The following is a 16,607-nucleotide window of genomic DNA, read 5'->3' as shown; positions in this document are numbered from 1 at the left end:
TTTTCCAAAAAATAATTTTCTTAATTTATAATTCCTGACTGACTCCAATAGACAAGGAAAATATACAAAAGCAAGGGCCACATTCTTATGGAATAGAAATAAAAGTTATTTGCTCAAATTTTCAAAATCAATTAGCAATCTGGTATAGACATGAAAAAAGCTCATGTATTCTCTGCAGAACTTTCTTTAAAAGGACAGTAAATGAAAGGCTAGGTTTGCACTGAAGGTGACTCATGCCTTTGTTTTAATTTAATATTTATTACATCCCTACCATGACGGGAAAAAAAAAAATGAGAGAAACGATGGAAACACAAAAAGGTCTACAACATGGCCCATGCTTCAAAGAGATCAACTTAAGTAGAAGTGCCTGGTGAGAGGTACTGAGTTTAATGGCACATTCAACCTAGGAACTCACCCATCTATCCATCCATCCACCCCAGGAATTCACCATGAAAGATGCTAATTTAAATCAGTAATCATCTCTGCATTCAAGTAAGGGTGCCAAAGAGACAACCAGACAACACTGAAAAAGACAAGTGTTCTGAAACGTATAGATAAAGTGCAAGCATTTAAAGAAAAATATAAATTACCTATATGATGATTCTAGAATATAATGAGGATATGCAAAATAGAATGTGACACTTCTTTTGAGTGGGCCAAAAATCAATGAAGACTGCTGTCGACATGTTATAATTCTCCATATCTCTACTAGAGATAAAGAGACTGTGACTCAGTAACTTTTGATGTCAGTTGCTAATTATTCTACCTCTAGAGTAATTAGGAGACCACAAAAATGGCTCACTATGGTGTGAAAGCCATTTACATACACAGCAAAGATAATATACCCATATGGAAAGCAAAGCAGGCATATACATTAGCATCATACTCTTGCAACTTCCTACTGTTTTCTAGGAATTCAGGAATTAATAAACTATTATGGGTGGCAAATACTGCATAGTGCTCAGTATGTAATTTTCCCCACAACTGGTTATTTGCACATATACTTAAATTTTTTCATTTGAATTTTTGTCTATTTTCAGTATTCCTAACATGCACTTTACAACTGATGTTTAAGCTTTATATCCAATTACTTTAAAATCCTGCCCCATCTTTTCTTAAGTGATCTACCCAAACTCAACATCAATATCTCAAAAACAAAACCAAAAAAAAAAAACTCAGAAAGCAGTAACTTCTATGAAATTATTGGATGCTAGAGACAAGTTCTGATGAATAAAACAGAATACTGCATGCTTCTTTCTTTCACTCTATACCCTTCCAATTTGTTTTAAGGAAGAAGAATGTTAACACAATGCATTTCCTACATGAGTACTAGCTGAGATGACTTACACTATTTCTCTAAGTAAAAATTAAAGTTTTTCCTATAGTACTGAAAATGACAAAATTTAATCTTTAAAGGTTAGAACATATAACAGCTCTAATTGTACTCCTGGTTTTTAAATAACAGGGTGAAATTCAGGATAAATTATGTTTATCTGCATGTGCCTATATGATCTGTGGATAAAATTATGTGGTTCATCTAAATATTAAAATGTATTTTTTTTCCCTCCAGAGACATACTTCTTTTAGATAGTCTCCTCTTAAATTTAAATCAGTTAGTAAAATCAGGAAACTCTGATCTCCAAAAATGGCCTAGGGGAAATCTCCCTTTACAATGCAATAGGAGATGGGGGGGGGGGGGGGGGCGGGGAAGCTATCTACACACTGGCCTGGAGATCAAGGGGGTGCAAACAGAGGCAAACAGATCATGTGGAATAAATCTCCTTCAATATTTTTTCATTTATTTATTATGGTACAATATACATGACAAACATTTACCATTTTAACAATTTTAAGTGTGCAATTCAATGGCATTAAGTATATTCACAATGTTGTGCAAACAACACTACTATCCATTTCCACAACTTTTTCATCATTCCACACAGAAACACTGTACCCATTAAGCAATAATTTCTATTCCCCGTACCGCTGGGTAATCTCTATTCTACTTTCGGCCTCCATGAATTTACCTATTCTAAGTACCTCATATAAGTGGGAACATTACAATATTTATTCTTTTGTGTCTGGCTCATTTCACTTAGATAATATTTTCAAGTATCATCCACGTTGTGGCATGTGTCAGCATTTTATTTCTTTTTATAGTTGAATAATATTCCATTGTATATATATAACACACTTTGTTTATCCATTCATCTGTGAATGGACACTTGAGTTGTTTCCACCTCTTGGATATTCTAAATAATGCTGCTATAAGCACTGGTGTACAAGTATTTGAGTCTCTGCTTTCAATTATTTTGGGTATAAGCTTAGGAATGGAATTGCTAGGGAATTCTATGTTTAACATTTTGAGGAACAGCAAAACTGTTTTCACAATAGCTGTACCTTTTTACATTCCCAACACCAATACACTAGGGTTCCAATTCAATATACTTTTAAGTATCTTCTGATTCATTAATTCAGACTGTTTACCTCCATTACTCTAAATTAGAGTGATTTTTCCTAAGAAAAACCACAACAGAAATATCAGAAACAGCAATATCTAAGGACTTTTAGTATTTTATTCTTAAACAATGTAAACAATAAAAGATATAGAACATGTTGAAAAAGTACTTTAAAATACAAGAAAAAAGGGAGCATATCCTAAAAATATATTAAGTATCCTACCCATATAATTTGCACGTAAGACCTGGTCAATCTAACCCCTAAAAAGTCACATGCTAGAAAACTTCATGTCTGAGTAACTGGATGTAAATATCCTGACATATTTTTTAAAAATTTTACTCTTCTGTCAGTTCACACAATACCTGGAGCTAACCTGCCCCGGAAGGCCTCCCTTTAGTAAAAGTGGAGGAGGAGATAGCCTAATGAGCTTATCTAAATACTACTCACAGACTTTCCACAACTTGGCCCAAACCCTGAGGCAGGAAAGAGATAGAGGTTCTTAAATGTTTAACACCTGCTCTAACCAATTTGCCATTAAGTGCTTACAGATGACAAAAGAAATTAACAAACTGTCAAAAAATGTCAACAGAAAACCTCCCAAACAATCCCTAAGCATAGATGAAGTCTATTGGTGGGGATGGGGTGAAATGGAGAACGGGGATATTTGCTTGTTGTTGTTGTTTATTTTGCATACAAAAATAAAGAACTAACTTTTGCTGGTAAACTGTTCCTAGTTCACGTGATGACATTGAGTAATTCAACATTTACTTCATGGTGGTCAAACGACTTCCAAGGGCCCTGCATCTCTATAAAAAGTCCAGCAGTAGAACTAGCTTCAACCCATACCGCAGTTTTACACAGCTTTTAAGTCAATTGATTTTTTCCAAAGTGGTTTATTCCTAATTAGGTAACTATCCCACTTATGATCTATTTAAACCTCTGGTACAGTAAAACCTTTTCATATAGAATAGGAAGCCAAACTTTATGCTAGACTTGCCTGGATTAATTGCAAATCCCTAATTAGTTATATCCAGAACAATGGAGTTACCTTTAAGAGACCCCTCTTTCATCAGCTGTGGAGAATCTGAGTCCCTTAAGAATAAATTAAATCATGTTATTTCCTGGGATTTTAGAATCTTCAATTATTTCTCAAACATTCTGCAGTTGCTCGTGTATAAAGAATTTTCTAGACAATAATTTCAACAGAGAGCTGTTTGTAATTTTATAATACTAACTGTGTTAGTATTATATCAACTTAGTTTAAATTTTTCTGATTTGTTGACTTTATTAAAATCTTTATCTCCCAGAGTCAAAACAGGAATATATCATAAGCCTTAACTTCTAATGTAAGCATAGTGGGGTTTTTATTGTTGTCAGGGAAGAGAAAGGGAGAGGGAGAGAGATATAGAAACATCAGTGATGGGAGAGAATCATCAATCCGGCTGCCTCCTGCAAGCCCTCTACTGGGGATAGAGCCCACAACCTGAGCATGTGCCCTGACCAGAAATTGAACCATGACCTCCTGGTTCAGAGGAGCCACACCAGCTGGGCAAAATTTTAGTTTTTAACATAGCCTGTAGATGCTTCAATTTTAACATTCCTCAAATTTTCAGAAAAGAGCAAAGAATTAAAGTTGCCACCATCTTACCCTAGGAGTTGGTGGTACACAGTTCTCTACACAACATTCCAAAAAATATGAGCAAAATACCTCTGTAAGTAAACAAAAATGCCTTCCATTTGTCAAAAAATAAAGTCAGAACATAATAAAATATTCCATTAACAAAGAACCTAGTCTAGAACTCAATAAATGTCTTCTGAGTCAATAAACAAATGAATGAAGTAAAACTGCATTTTAAACTCAAATATAATAATTTAATACAAGGGACATTTTAAACACTGATACTTACATAATCTCAATGCTAACTTTGGCTCAACAGCATCGGACTAAAATCTTCTCCAAGTTTTTTAAATACTAACAACAACTGTAATATTATAGAAACAAAACATATTAAAGTTAATGCCTAAATTGACTTGAGTATTGGCCAAGGGAATCTCATCACCCAAGGGTATCGAAATTACAATCCCAGAGTTACAGAATGCTAAACTTGCATATCTCAACTAGGAACAAAAAAGAGAAAAAGACTCAAAGACTGATCCAATATTATTATTTACTAGAGGCCCAGTACACAAGATTCGTGCACTGGAGGAGTCCCTCAGCCCGGCCTGCACCCTCTTGCAGTCCGGGACCCCTCAGGGGATGTCCGCCTGCCGCAGGGGGATCGGGCCTAAGCCAGCAGTCAGACATCCCTCTCGCAGTCTGGGGCTCTCGCAGTCTGGGACCCCCCACTCCTTACCGCCCGCCTGCAGCAGAGTCAGGAGAGGCTCCCACCACCACAGCTGCACTCGCCAGCCGTGAGCCCAGCTTCTGGCTGAGCAGTGCTCCCCCTGTGGGAGTGCACTGACCACCAGGGAGGCAGCTCCTGTGTTGAGCGTCTGCCCCCTGGTGGTCAGTGCACGTCATAGCGACCTGTCATTCTGCCGTTCGGTCAATTTACATATTATGCTTTCATTATATAGGACTTTTTCCAATTTTAAATTGAGAAATATCCCTACCTGCAATGGCTAATCACAATCTAACCTGATTTATTATACCTAGTGGTTTAAAAACCTACCAACCGTCTGTCCCCACCCCACACCACATACCTTTGGTCACCAAAGGCTGATCCTTACTTAACACTAAACCTGCACCATAAACAGCTCCCATCTGGATAAGCTTATGACTATGGACTGACCTCTCATTGGCTGTACCTTGCAAGGAGCTCAGGTACCAACCATCAAGTCAATCCTCCCACATAAGTCTGTGTTTGGCTTCTACAAAAGCCTGCCTCTGTCTAGATACAATGATTCAAGCATTCTCTGCCTTTTTATTTATTTTATTTTAATATGTTTTTATTGATTTCAGAAAGAGGGAGAGAGAAACATCAATGATGAGAAAGAATCACTGATAGATTAGCTGCCTCCTGCATGCCCCCTACTGGGGTTGGGAGCCCACAACCCAGGCATGTGCCATGGCCAGAATTGAACTGTGACCTCCTGGCTCAGAGGTTGATGCTCAACCACTGAGCAACACCAGCCGGGCCATTCTCTGCCTTTTTAAAATACATAATACCCTACTTATAGTTTAAGACAACATATACATATATATGCTTATGAATATTTTCCTACATTCAAAGGCATTCAGAGTAAAGTGAAAAATAAAACTTCTCCCCAACCACCTAAGTACATTCCCAGCAGCTGTAAGAAGGAGAATTAAGGTTAACTTGAAAAGAATGTCTTACCACAAAAATTCTCATTTCATGGATTAACCTCATTAATGTGAAGAAAGGCAATTGTAATTTCTAAAGTGGAAACAGGTAGGTTGCAAAGATTTCCTACACTGAAAATGATTCTTTTCCCCCATTCCCAGCTATAATTATTGAAAGCTCAAATAACAGACTAATATACAAGGACTAAAGCTTATGCCTCTATCATTTAATACTGGCATTTCCTCTAAGACCCTGTACTTTTCCCCCCTTCACCTCAAAAATGACCTGAGTCAAGCAAGCTGTCCTGTCCACTTCAGCAATGCTGGCCACCTACAAGCTACATCTAAAGAAAAAAATTCCCAAAACAGCGAAGCTAGGACAATTTATGTACAACATGACTTTTGAGAGGTCACAAATCAACTATTCCATTAGGAGTGGAGAGAAAATGAAACATAGCTTCTAAAACTTGAAGCTTTATTTACTCATCACAAAGGGGGGGAAAATGAGTTTTCAAACTGTCCAAACACAATTTGGAGGTCTCTGAAAACACAAAGTAATACTGGGAACAGCTCAGTTTTAAACTTTACAGTATAATGAACTATGGAGTTTGTTTAAGGCTTTACCAAACACTTTTCAATACACCGACTCATTAATCCACTGTGACACCCATCTGAGAAATTGTATGCAAGATGTTTTCTCCTTACATTAAAATAAGGAAACCCAGACTAAGAGTGGTTCAGAAGTTTATCAAGGACACGCAGCTAAAAAGTAAAGGCTTTGACAGACTAGACAGTCTGATTTCCAACTGATGCTCAGATGTGGCCCTTAGGAGAGGTATGATTTCTAATCTTTGCCCACCACTTCAACATCTTTATTTTTTAAGATTTACTATCTCTCATTTGTATTAAGCACATTGTGTTCTACAAATGGAACAATACATCAGGAGTTAAATCAAGTTTCCTATATTTCTCACACTCATGAGAACACTATAATCCTATTTATAACTTGTTTCTCTCATCCTCGTTCCTCGAAAATATCCACGCTCCCTATCGTCAGCAATGGATACGAACAGGCTGTTTCAGCTATCTGAACAGTCTCATTGATGGATGTCTTCCTTATCTATAGTTGAATTTATAAATTTCAAAGAGCTGGAAACACACAATTCACATAACACTAAAACACAGAACACTGGAAGCTGATTTACTAGTGCAGATCCTCAGGATCATAATACTAGGGTCAGGCTTATGAAATCCAATTATCCCTTGGCAGTACAATAACTATGAAAGGGATAGCAGATTCAGGTACATTTACAGTGAACCTGGAAGTTACTACTTTAAAAATCCTAATAAAAAATATTACTCATGCCCGGCCAGCATGGCTCAGTGGTTGAGCATCAACCTATGAACCAGGAGGTCACAGGTTTGATTCCTGGTCAGGGCACATGCCCAAGTTTCAGGCTCGATCCCCAGTAGGGGGCGTGCAGGAGGCAGCAGATCTATGGTTCTCTCTTATCATGGATGTTTCTATCTCCCCCTCTCCCTTCCTCTCTGAAATCAATTATATATATATAGTCACTTGTCTTTTCCTGAAAGTAGCAACAAAAAATAAAAAAGAAAAGAAAAAAGTATTGGGTTATTGGATATTTATGGATGGAATCCAGATAAATGAATGCCTACTTTAACAGTGACTAGAATTTTCACTATTTCTCACAAAATTAGGAAGTTGCTGAAAATCCTTTTAACAAATGAATTCTAAAATGCATTAGATTTAAATTTAATCCTCTAATCAGAAAACTATTTGACCATTTGCCACCAAAAGAATCTTTCTTGCTGTTTTAATCTTAAGCATATTCTTCCCAATTCGTGGACTAATGTAGTGTTTTATATTTGGATTTTAGACCTTGATAGTAAAACAATGATTTTAATCTTTCATTGTGCAGCTACATAACAAAAAATGAATGATGGTTTGGCTATATTATTTATCTGACACTTACGAAGTCATTTGAAAAGAAATGCCAAATGAACAAGTAAACATGGGAATTAGGGGTCATTTTTTTTTTCAACTCCCGAGTAGTGATTTTTCATATTGCCTCCTATTTCTACTCCTTTATTACACTAATATAACCAACAAGCTGACTGCGTTTTCAGCAATTCCTATAAATAATCATTTCAACCAAACAAGAAAATGTCATTTAAAGTTTTTGTCCATCAGTTTTCACTCTGACATGCAAGCATTTAAAGTAACAACAAATAATGTGCTTATTTGGTCCACTCAAAGTGTGAAAGCAAAAACTGAGTTACAGGTGATTTAGCAATGAAATACCATTTAAGAGCTGAATCTAAGCATCACCTACTGCTGTGGAAAAAAGACAACTGAACTAGGTGATCTAAAAAGCAATAGGACCCAGCTAATTGTGAATATTTGGGAGTCAAAAGATTCTATAATGCTATCTCCAATATAGTAACCACTAGTCACAAGTAGCAGTTTAAAATAATTAAAAGTAAATAATTTAAAATGCAGTTCCTCAGTCCCCACTAGCCACATTCCAACGCCCAGCAGTTTCATGTGCCATATTGGATAGCACAGATATAGAACTATTTCCATCATCGAAGAAACTCTATTATGCCATTGGTAGCTATGTGATCTTACGCAAGTTATTTAATTTCTATGAACCTCAATGCTTTTGTCTATAAAATGTCCATAACATCATCTAAGTTGAAAGAATGTTATTAGAAGTTTAATGAGATAGCACTTAAAGCACAGCACACAGTGCTTACTGGTAGTACACATTAGATATCCAAGATAGAGTAGCTATTATTACAATCCTATATCGGACTTTAATACGGTAACCCTGAACAAGTCACTTCCCCTTCCCTGGCCCTCGTTTTCCTAAAACTGAAAACTCTGGGAAAGTTCTCCTGGTTAACTTCTAAGGATGCTATCAAATTCCACCACGTTAAATGAAGTGTTAAGCAAAAGGGGCCAAAACTCCTACAGAGTAAACTACTACCTAGGTTCCTAGAGCTTCCTAACTGATCCCAAGCATTCTTCCCAAAACCCCAGAACTGCCAGTGCTCTGCAATATAGCCACGGTCCGATGCGAGCTATTTATAAAGGCTGTCTTAAAAGGTTACCGGAATATCTTCCTGAAATTGTATATACTGTAATTAGAAGCTACAACCCCCTATTCCATGATGATATCTTGCAGTTTTAACATCTCTCTTAAATGAACACTATCTTTACAGATGAATTTTTTTTCTCTTAAAAGCATTTAAACCAAGACACTTTTTCAAAGCACATACAAGTTTAAGGACAAGTTTTAATAACTTTTTAAAACTAGCTATGCCTCATTCATAGCCAGCTTGTGGGTGACCCCTCTAGTCTGTCTAAACAAAAGTGAGAATTATAACAGCCTCATGGGTGAAGTCCTCTGGCCGGGACAGAAACATGCCCAAAGGTTTTACCCTTACTAACAGCTGCTCCCAGGGAGCCAGGAAACCCACCGAATGCTAGGTCCACACAGCCAGCTTCCAAAGAGGGGGGAAACACGGACCCCCACGCAAGGCACAAAACCAGGGTCACAGGCCGCTATGGCTGCAGACCTCTTCCCCCTGCGTTGTCCTAAAAGTGAAGAGTGAGTATCTCAGGCAGCAGAAATCAGAACAGAGGCGGTGTATTTTTGCCCAAGGCTTGAGGCCTCAAAAATAAGTGTTATTCCAGAGCAGATTCCTTTTCTTCCGGGTCTGTCTGCTCCCTCTGACTCTCTGCCCATAACCACCGTGCCTCCCCACCTTTCTCCATACTTTAAAAAAAAAAAAGGGGGGGGGGTAAGTGGCTTATTCCCTCTCCTCTCGCTTTCCCTAGCAGGGCCTGGAAACTGGGGAAATTGGAATCAAATTAACTGCACATTAAAAAATAAACAGACAAGCAATCAGGGGATGCCCACCCAACAAAAGACGACTCCCGTTCCAAAAAAAAAAAGTGATTGCGCCTGGGTGGGAGAAGGGGAGGGAGGCTAGAAACCAACAAGGATGGAGAGATAGATGTGTGGATTCAGGGCCCCAGGGCCGGCCCATCCTGGCCAAATTCCAAGTTTTGTTTCAAGAAACCGCTGGGGCCGAAGAGAAAAAGAAAAAGTTGTAACTTTTAAGGAAGTCCGCAAAAGGCACGGACTGGGATAAAACGCCACGGCTCGCCTCCGTCGGGGATGGCAGGGCAGGAGACTCCGAAAGCACCGACTCCAACAGCGCGCCCGGCAAGGCGCCCGGCCAACGGCGCCGCGGGCGGCCCTGCCCCGTCTCCCGGGACGCCGGTCCGGGGGCTCGGGCTCCCACGGGGCGCCGGGACCTGACCTTTGTTAAAGTTCGCGGACACAGCCCGAGCCCCCCACCCCCCCAACCCCCCCATTGCCGCCCCGAGTGACAGGCCCTTCCCACGCCGCCGGGCCCCCGCCCCGCCGCCGGCCCCCGACGGTCCGCGCGGCCCCTCCCGGCCGTCTTGGGGTGCGGATTCCTCCCGCCCGCCCCATCCCCACCAGGCGCCCCTCGGGGTGACCGACTGACCGGAGCGACGCTGGCCCACACACACACCGGGTCGCCCGCTCCTTCCCGCCGCGCCCCGCTCCCCCGCCCGAGCTTGCAGCCGCCTGGCTCGCCGAGTCCCGCCGCGGCCGCCGGTTCCCGCCCCCAGCCCGGGGGGAGTCCGGGGGAGCAGGACAGGAGGGAGGACGTGGCGCGCCCGGAGGTGGCCAGCTGCGGGGCGGGGAGTGTCCCGGAGGAGGCCGGGCCGGGGGCGGGGGGCCGGCGCGGGCTCGGGACCCTCCCCGCCCCGCAGCCGCGGGTCCCAGGTCCCGGCCCGCCCCCGCCCCCGCCCGGCGCGGAGAGGCGGGCCGCAACTTGGAGCCCAGTTCGCACGCCCGCCCCCCTCCCTCCACCATATGGAAATCTACAGCCTCGGAAAGTGACACGTCGAAGATTCCTCGGCCTCCCCGCCGCCCTCCCCCTCCCGGCCGCGTTCCTGCCGCGGAGATTCCGGGAGGGGGAGCGGATTCCTCGGACAAAATCTGCTGGGAGGCTGGGAGGGGGTGTGGGGGGGACGCGAAGGGAGGGAGAGCGCGGAGCCACTGCCCAGATTTATTTTTTTTCATCCAGAAGAATCTACCCGTTTCTTTCCCCCTCCAAGCCCTGGCAAGCGGAGGGGACGGGCGAGAACCAGACGCGGCCCCCAAGCGGAGGCCGACCCTCCCGCGACCCCGAGTTCCCGGGGTGTCCAGGCGAGCGCGGGGCGCCCCGCACTGTGGCGCCAAGTTTTCCCCGGGAAGCCCGGCGCGCCCCGAGCGCTCCCGGACAGGAATGCACTTTGGCGGACTCGGCGTCCGGCGGGGCTTTCCAGCGCGCGGGGACCGGCGGCGGGGTGCGGGGTGCGGGTGCGGGTGCGGGTCCCCTCCAGCCTCCCGCGCCCGCACGCCTTACCTTCCCTCGGGCTGAAAAGCGGGGCTCCGGGCGCGCCAGACACCGGTTCGCCCACGCCTTCCCAGCCGGCAGCCCCGAGGATCGCTGCCGCCCCCTTCTCCGCTCCCGCCGCCTCCGCCGCTCTCCTCCTCCTCCTCCTTCTCCTCCTCCTCCTGCTCCGGCCGCCGCCGCCGCTCCAATAACTACCAGGAGGGTTTGAGGAGGGATTCCGCCATGTCAAATGATGTCGGGACCACATGGGGGGGCGGGCCCCGCCCACAACCGTAAACTACCGAGTAGAGCCGCCACCGCGATCTCAGATGCGCTGGACTGTGGGAGCCTCCAAGTCTTGGACACCTAGGCTTGCAAAAAAATCCAAAATCTCACCTGGGTTCAGCCAGACTAAAGAAGTCTGAGGCTTAGGGGAGCTAGCAACCCTTTAACGGTGAGGGCTGCACGTTCTGCAACAAAATCGCCCAATACCAATAGGAAGGTAGTGTTTGCTGAGTAATAATCTGAGCTAAGACTAGGACATTTTTACACATATATATTAATTTTTCTTAAACCCCGACAAAAATCTTGTGAGCTATTATGTCACTCCCTTCTCTATTTCCCACAGCACTTTGTTCACAGGCTAACAGCATAAACAGATTTTATTATATCACAGCTAAAATGTCTATTTCCTCTTTCCAGGAACCAGTCTGCACTCACAAGGGCAGAGACTGTTCCTTACTCATATCTGTAAATCTGTATTATGAAACATAGCATAATTCATAGGCCACAATAGGACTCATTAGAAAACTATCAAGTTTACATTAATTAAATCAAATATAATGCATCCTATTGTACAGTCTCAAAATGCTTAATCGACTGCATCCCATTTCACCCCTCAAATTTTCCAGGAAATGAGACAAAACTTGTCCCAAAGAGGCCCCTTACTTCCCCGCGTCTTTCTGAATCATTACATTCAGCTTCAACTATTAAGCTACAAAGCAGTACTCAGTACCAGAGGCAATGTATTACTTTCATTGACCTAAAAGAGAAAAAAAAAAAAACCATTTATCAGATAAAATTATAATGCATAGTACCATATTAAAGCCCAAAGAACAAAAAAGAATATGGAGAAATATTTCTTTTCTTGTGGAATTTGCAATTCTTTTTTTTTTTTTTTTTTTTGGAGATGTGGAGGATAATGACGAATCCAGGTAAATGATGCTCTCCCTCCTAAATGACTTCTTTTTCCAAATGTACCCAAAGAGGTTCTTGAAGCTGTCTTTCTAAAACATGGTTCCAAGCCTAAGTCATAGTCTTGCATAAGAAAGAAAAAAAAAAGCAGTGGTTCCCCAACTCCTGAGCCATGCCCCCCTCCCCCCCCCCCCCCCCCCCCCGCCCGCTGAATTGGTGTGACTTTCAAGCACACCTCCGTCCCTTTGTACATGGTTTCACTCTCCCAGAAGCATATTTATTCCTCTACCCTATTTTAAGATCATTTATTCATCTTTGAGCTCCAACTAAAATAACTTCCTTCCCTCAGGCTCATAGCTTTTTTCCCCACAACCTCATAATTCTTTTTAGTTCTTCTCACATGTTCTGAAGTTATTGTTTATTTCTTCCATTTGACTGGGTCTTGTCCATTTTTATATCAACCTAGCATTGTGCTTTGAATATAAATGTTTGTTGAATACATTAATTGTAAAGTATGTGGAAGTATCTGAATGACGAGATAAAATGGGCAAACTTTAGAGTATGGAAGGTTGAACTCAAGTGTTGAATGATAGGCTTGGCAAAGGAGATAAAAGTAGGCAGGAGAAATTACGAAAACAAAACTATATCTGCCTATGTCTTCCCCTAGACTGAATTTGTTCTAATTAAGAAGAATCAATGTATACAACATGCCTTAAAAAATTAAATTTTAAATGTTCATATACATTTTATCAGTGTTTCATTGGTCTTCTTATCCTACCACCTAACACCAGCTTTGGCACAGAATAAAAACCCAATATAGATGTTTGCAAAATGAGAGGAAGAATGGTGTAATAGAAAGAGCATGGATATTACAATCAGACAAAAGCCAGTGATGTTGGGCAAGTATTGAAGTTTTCTGAGCTTGGGTGTTCTTATTTATTAAATGCTGACATTGCCTTTCTACTAAGGTTGTTGTGAGGATTAAAAACCTCCAGCACCTGCTTCTCAATAAATAAATATTGGTTTCTTCTTGAATGAATGAATGATGTTTTTCCTGGAGGGTAGTAATAGGACAGATAACACAGTGAGAAAACATGGGGTGGAATGGGGGAGTTACAAGGGGCAGGTGTTATAGAGGCATCAAGTGTTTGAAATAGGTTTCAAGGCTGATTATTCTAGCAGCCAGATGTAGAACAAAGTGTGTCAGAGGGTCATGCTCTCTGAACCTCCTTGGGAAAAAAGAGAAGACTTAGACCAAAATGATTGTTCTGGAAATGGGAAGTGGAGCCTCAACCCAAGGCAATGAGTATTACTATCTAGTTTTGACACCTCAAGTCACCTGTTACCCTAAGTCCCAAATTATTGATCCATAGTCATAACATATACTTTGTTTCAAAAGCTGTTTAGGATTTGCTCAAATACACAAATTATCATCCAAATGAAGATGCCTGAAAGTTAAGGCCTATAACAAAATATACAGACATTAAATGCTTTCATTGCCTATACAATGTAAACTGAATTGTATATATATAAAAAAAATTGGAAGTCATACTTCTGGATCTCAAATAACTTGCATTACAACAACAAAATGCAACTTTAACACATTGGAAATCATAAATTTTTAAAGTAGCATTGAAAAGGTCTCAAACCATTAAACCTCTGAATACTTATATAAGTCTAAACATTTTCAATTTAAACCTCTTTCTCAAAGATCACTGTGACTAGTGCTATGTAATAAGTAGAAGACCCAGCTAGGTTCTCAGTCTCGGTATCCGTCCTCTGCCTATTGCTGGAGTTGCTAGATTCTCAAAGGCAGGCTCAGTCTTGCCTCTAATCTTGAAACCCAATCTTAACCTTAGATAGAGGGCATTAACTCTTTGCATCTACTTTTTGTTCCAAAGTCCTGAGCCAGATCTGATACGGCCTTCAAAATGAACATTGACAAAAATCCAATTAATCCTGTTTTGAAGAGTGCTCAGAATTTACTGGAGTACAAACTAGAGTAAAGGACAGCCATCTCAGTCAATAAGATGATCTAACAGCAACATTGCAACTTCAGTTAAACACATTTCTCCAGAACAATTTAACCACTCAGAGCTGTAGTTTCACCTTTTTTCCTATCATTCAAAGCAAGACAACGGCAAATTGCAGCTCAATACATACATTTTTAAGTCATTTTAAACAAGAATATCTGTCCCACATTTACCAGAATATTCAGGTAGGAGGTGAATGACTGTCAGGGCTAATAAAATCACAGGGTTGGTAGAGAACTAAAGATTTTCAACCTGCTCTCCCTCCCAAAGCAGAACCTTTGCTTCTATGTCTATGACTGCTAAACACCCAGCCCCAGCCTGAACACCACCAGCAATAGGCAAAAAGCATCTGGTCAAGACAACCTATTCTCAGCAACTCTAAGCCAAGTCTTCTGAAATGCACCACCTTGCATTTTAACCCCACTGGTCCTGTTTTTGCCCTCTGGAGGCAGACAAAAGAACAACAGTCACCTTCCACATGACTCCCCTTCCAATGAATTGACCAGACTTGTCATATGCTCCCTCAAGATTCTCTTTTCCTGCAAAAAGTCTCTCTTTTCCTGGGAAAAATCTCTAACATGTTGAGCTCTCCATCTACTCACATGGCTTTCAGATCTCTCTCCATCCTTTTATTCCACCACCTTTGGGGCCTACTTATTCAACAATATTTCAGGTATGATCAGAATACAACCATATACTCCTTCCTGCTTCAGTTTGGACAAAAGGCTTGAGCTATTACAGTTTGATATTGTACTAGTTTTTTATCAGCCTCCTCATCCTATTAATTCATGCTTCTTCCATGAAAAGTTGTTACGCTGGGCATGCATTAGGAATGCACTTGACTTCATCTTAACTGGCTTTAATGTTTACTGGTTGAATATTTAATTTTATTAAATTTTATTTATAAGTTTCATTATCACATTTCAGTCTACCTAGAACTTTCTGGACATTGAGTCTATCATCAAACAACCTTTCCCAGCTTTGTGACATTGGTAAGTAGAAGAGGCATGTTTTCCATATTGCCATCCAAATCACTAATAAAACAATACAAGGCCAAGCACTACCACTAGTAATCTTTCTCCAATTGAAGGAAAATTTGAAGCAAAGTTATTTCAAAAGTTATAAATCTGTTCATCACCTGATTTTCCCTGGACCATACAACTATAAGGAAGCAGGTTGGGTCTGACATTCTAGATACTCATTGTTACCACTCTTGCCGACTCTCATACCTGATATACTCCTATGGACATTTTTTTCTTCCTATGAGTCAAACTCATTATATCTGAGTCTCTTCACAACACGTGTGCTAAAATATTGCCTTCCTAAAAAATTTAAAATTGTCCCTGGATAAAAAGACATACATATGTGTGTATGTGGAGTGGGAGTGTGGAGCATGTGTGTGTTCTTCACAGAGAAATAAAGTAAAGAATGTCTTTAGCTCCAGCTATATACCTCAGATATAAACCATTTTAGTCAAGAAAAGATTCTGAGACTTGACCAGAGAGCAATGAATTGAAAAAAGAAAGTAAATTTACCACAGAGGCACTTGGGTCTATTCAGCTTCTGAAGGGTTCAATGTTATACTTGAAATTGTTTCTCATCTTTTGTGTAGTTACCACATTATTTCTTTTAGTTCCCAAAAGCATACTTTTTGGTATTTCACATGTAATTTGTGAGTACCAGTAGCCAGGGGGTTAAATTTTGATCACATTAACATTTCTCTGACTCTGGAAGCCATCATTATTGACTTCTCATTCCCCTAGTACTTTTCCCAGTTCTTTTTAGAATTTAGGAGCAAGTTTTTTCAGCTTGCTTCAGTAACTCGTTAACCCAGGCAGAGCAGCTAATATGGCACCTTCATCTGTGCTGAGCCCACTCCGGCTACCTCATAAGGCCAGCACCACCTCGGACAGACTCATTTCTCCCTCTCTCTGGACAAACTGTTATATTGATCATCAAATAGAGGGTCCTTGGCTCCCAGTATCTCATGGTTTTTAAATCATACACTCTGTTTCCATGAATTTGGTTATTTTAGATTCCACATACAAGTGATATCCTATATAATAAAGAGGTAATATGAAAATTGACCCTCACACCCTCACAAAGCAGGGGGGTTAGTGAGGAACGACCAAATGACTGAACATCAGGCTGCGTGGGGCGACCAGGCCAGCAAG

The 16,607-nt window shown here is 41.3% G+C and overlaps 1 protein-coding gene across 7 annotated transcripts in view; it reads right to left on the bottom strand.

The window, feature by feature from the left end:
• The window catches only part of FNDC3B (fibronectin type III domain containing 3B), a 327,683-nt gene extending 316,293 nt beyond the window's left edge, over positions 1-11,390 (bottom strand). For 3 of the 7 annotated variants that reach the window (XM_079764596.1, XM_079764601.1, XM_079764602.1), the window contains exon 1: positions 11,237-11,390. The gene's annotated coding sequence lies outside the window, so the exon portion shown is untranslated. Of the gene's footprint in view, positions 1-10,327; positions 10,524-11,236 lie in introns of those variants that run through there. The other 4 variants (XM_079764598.1, XM_079764599.1, XM_079764597.1 and 1 more) reach the window with 3 other exon arrangements.
• Between the last annotated feature and the right edge of the window lie 5,217 nt (positions 11,391-16,607).

The sequence above is a fragment of the Cnephaeus nilssonii genome (genome assembly GCF_951640355.1).
Source record: "Cnephaeus nilssonii genome assembly, chromosome: 3".
NCBI lineage: Eukaryota > Metazoa > Chordata > Mammalia > Chiroptera > Vespertilionidae > Cnephaeus > Cnephaeus nilssonii.
The sequence above is the reverse complement of the archived record's forward strand: the minus strand, read 5'-3'. Positions and strand labels throughout refer to the sequence as shown.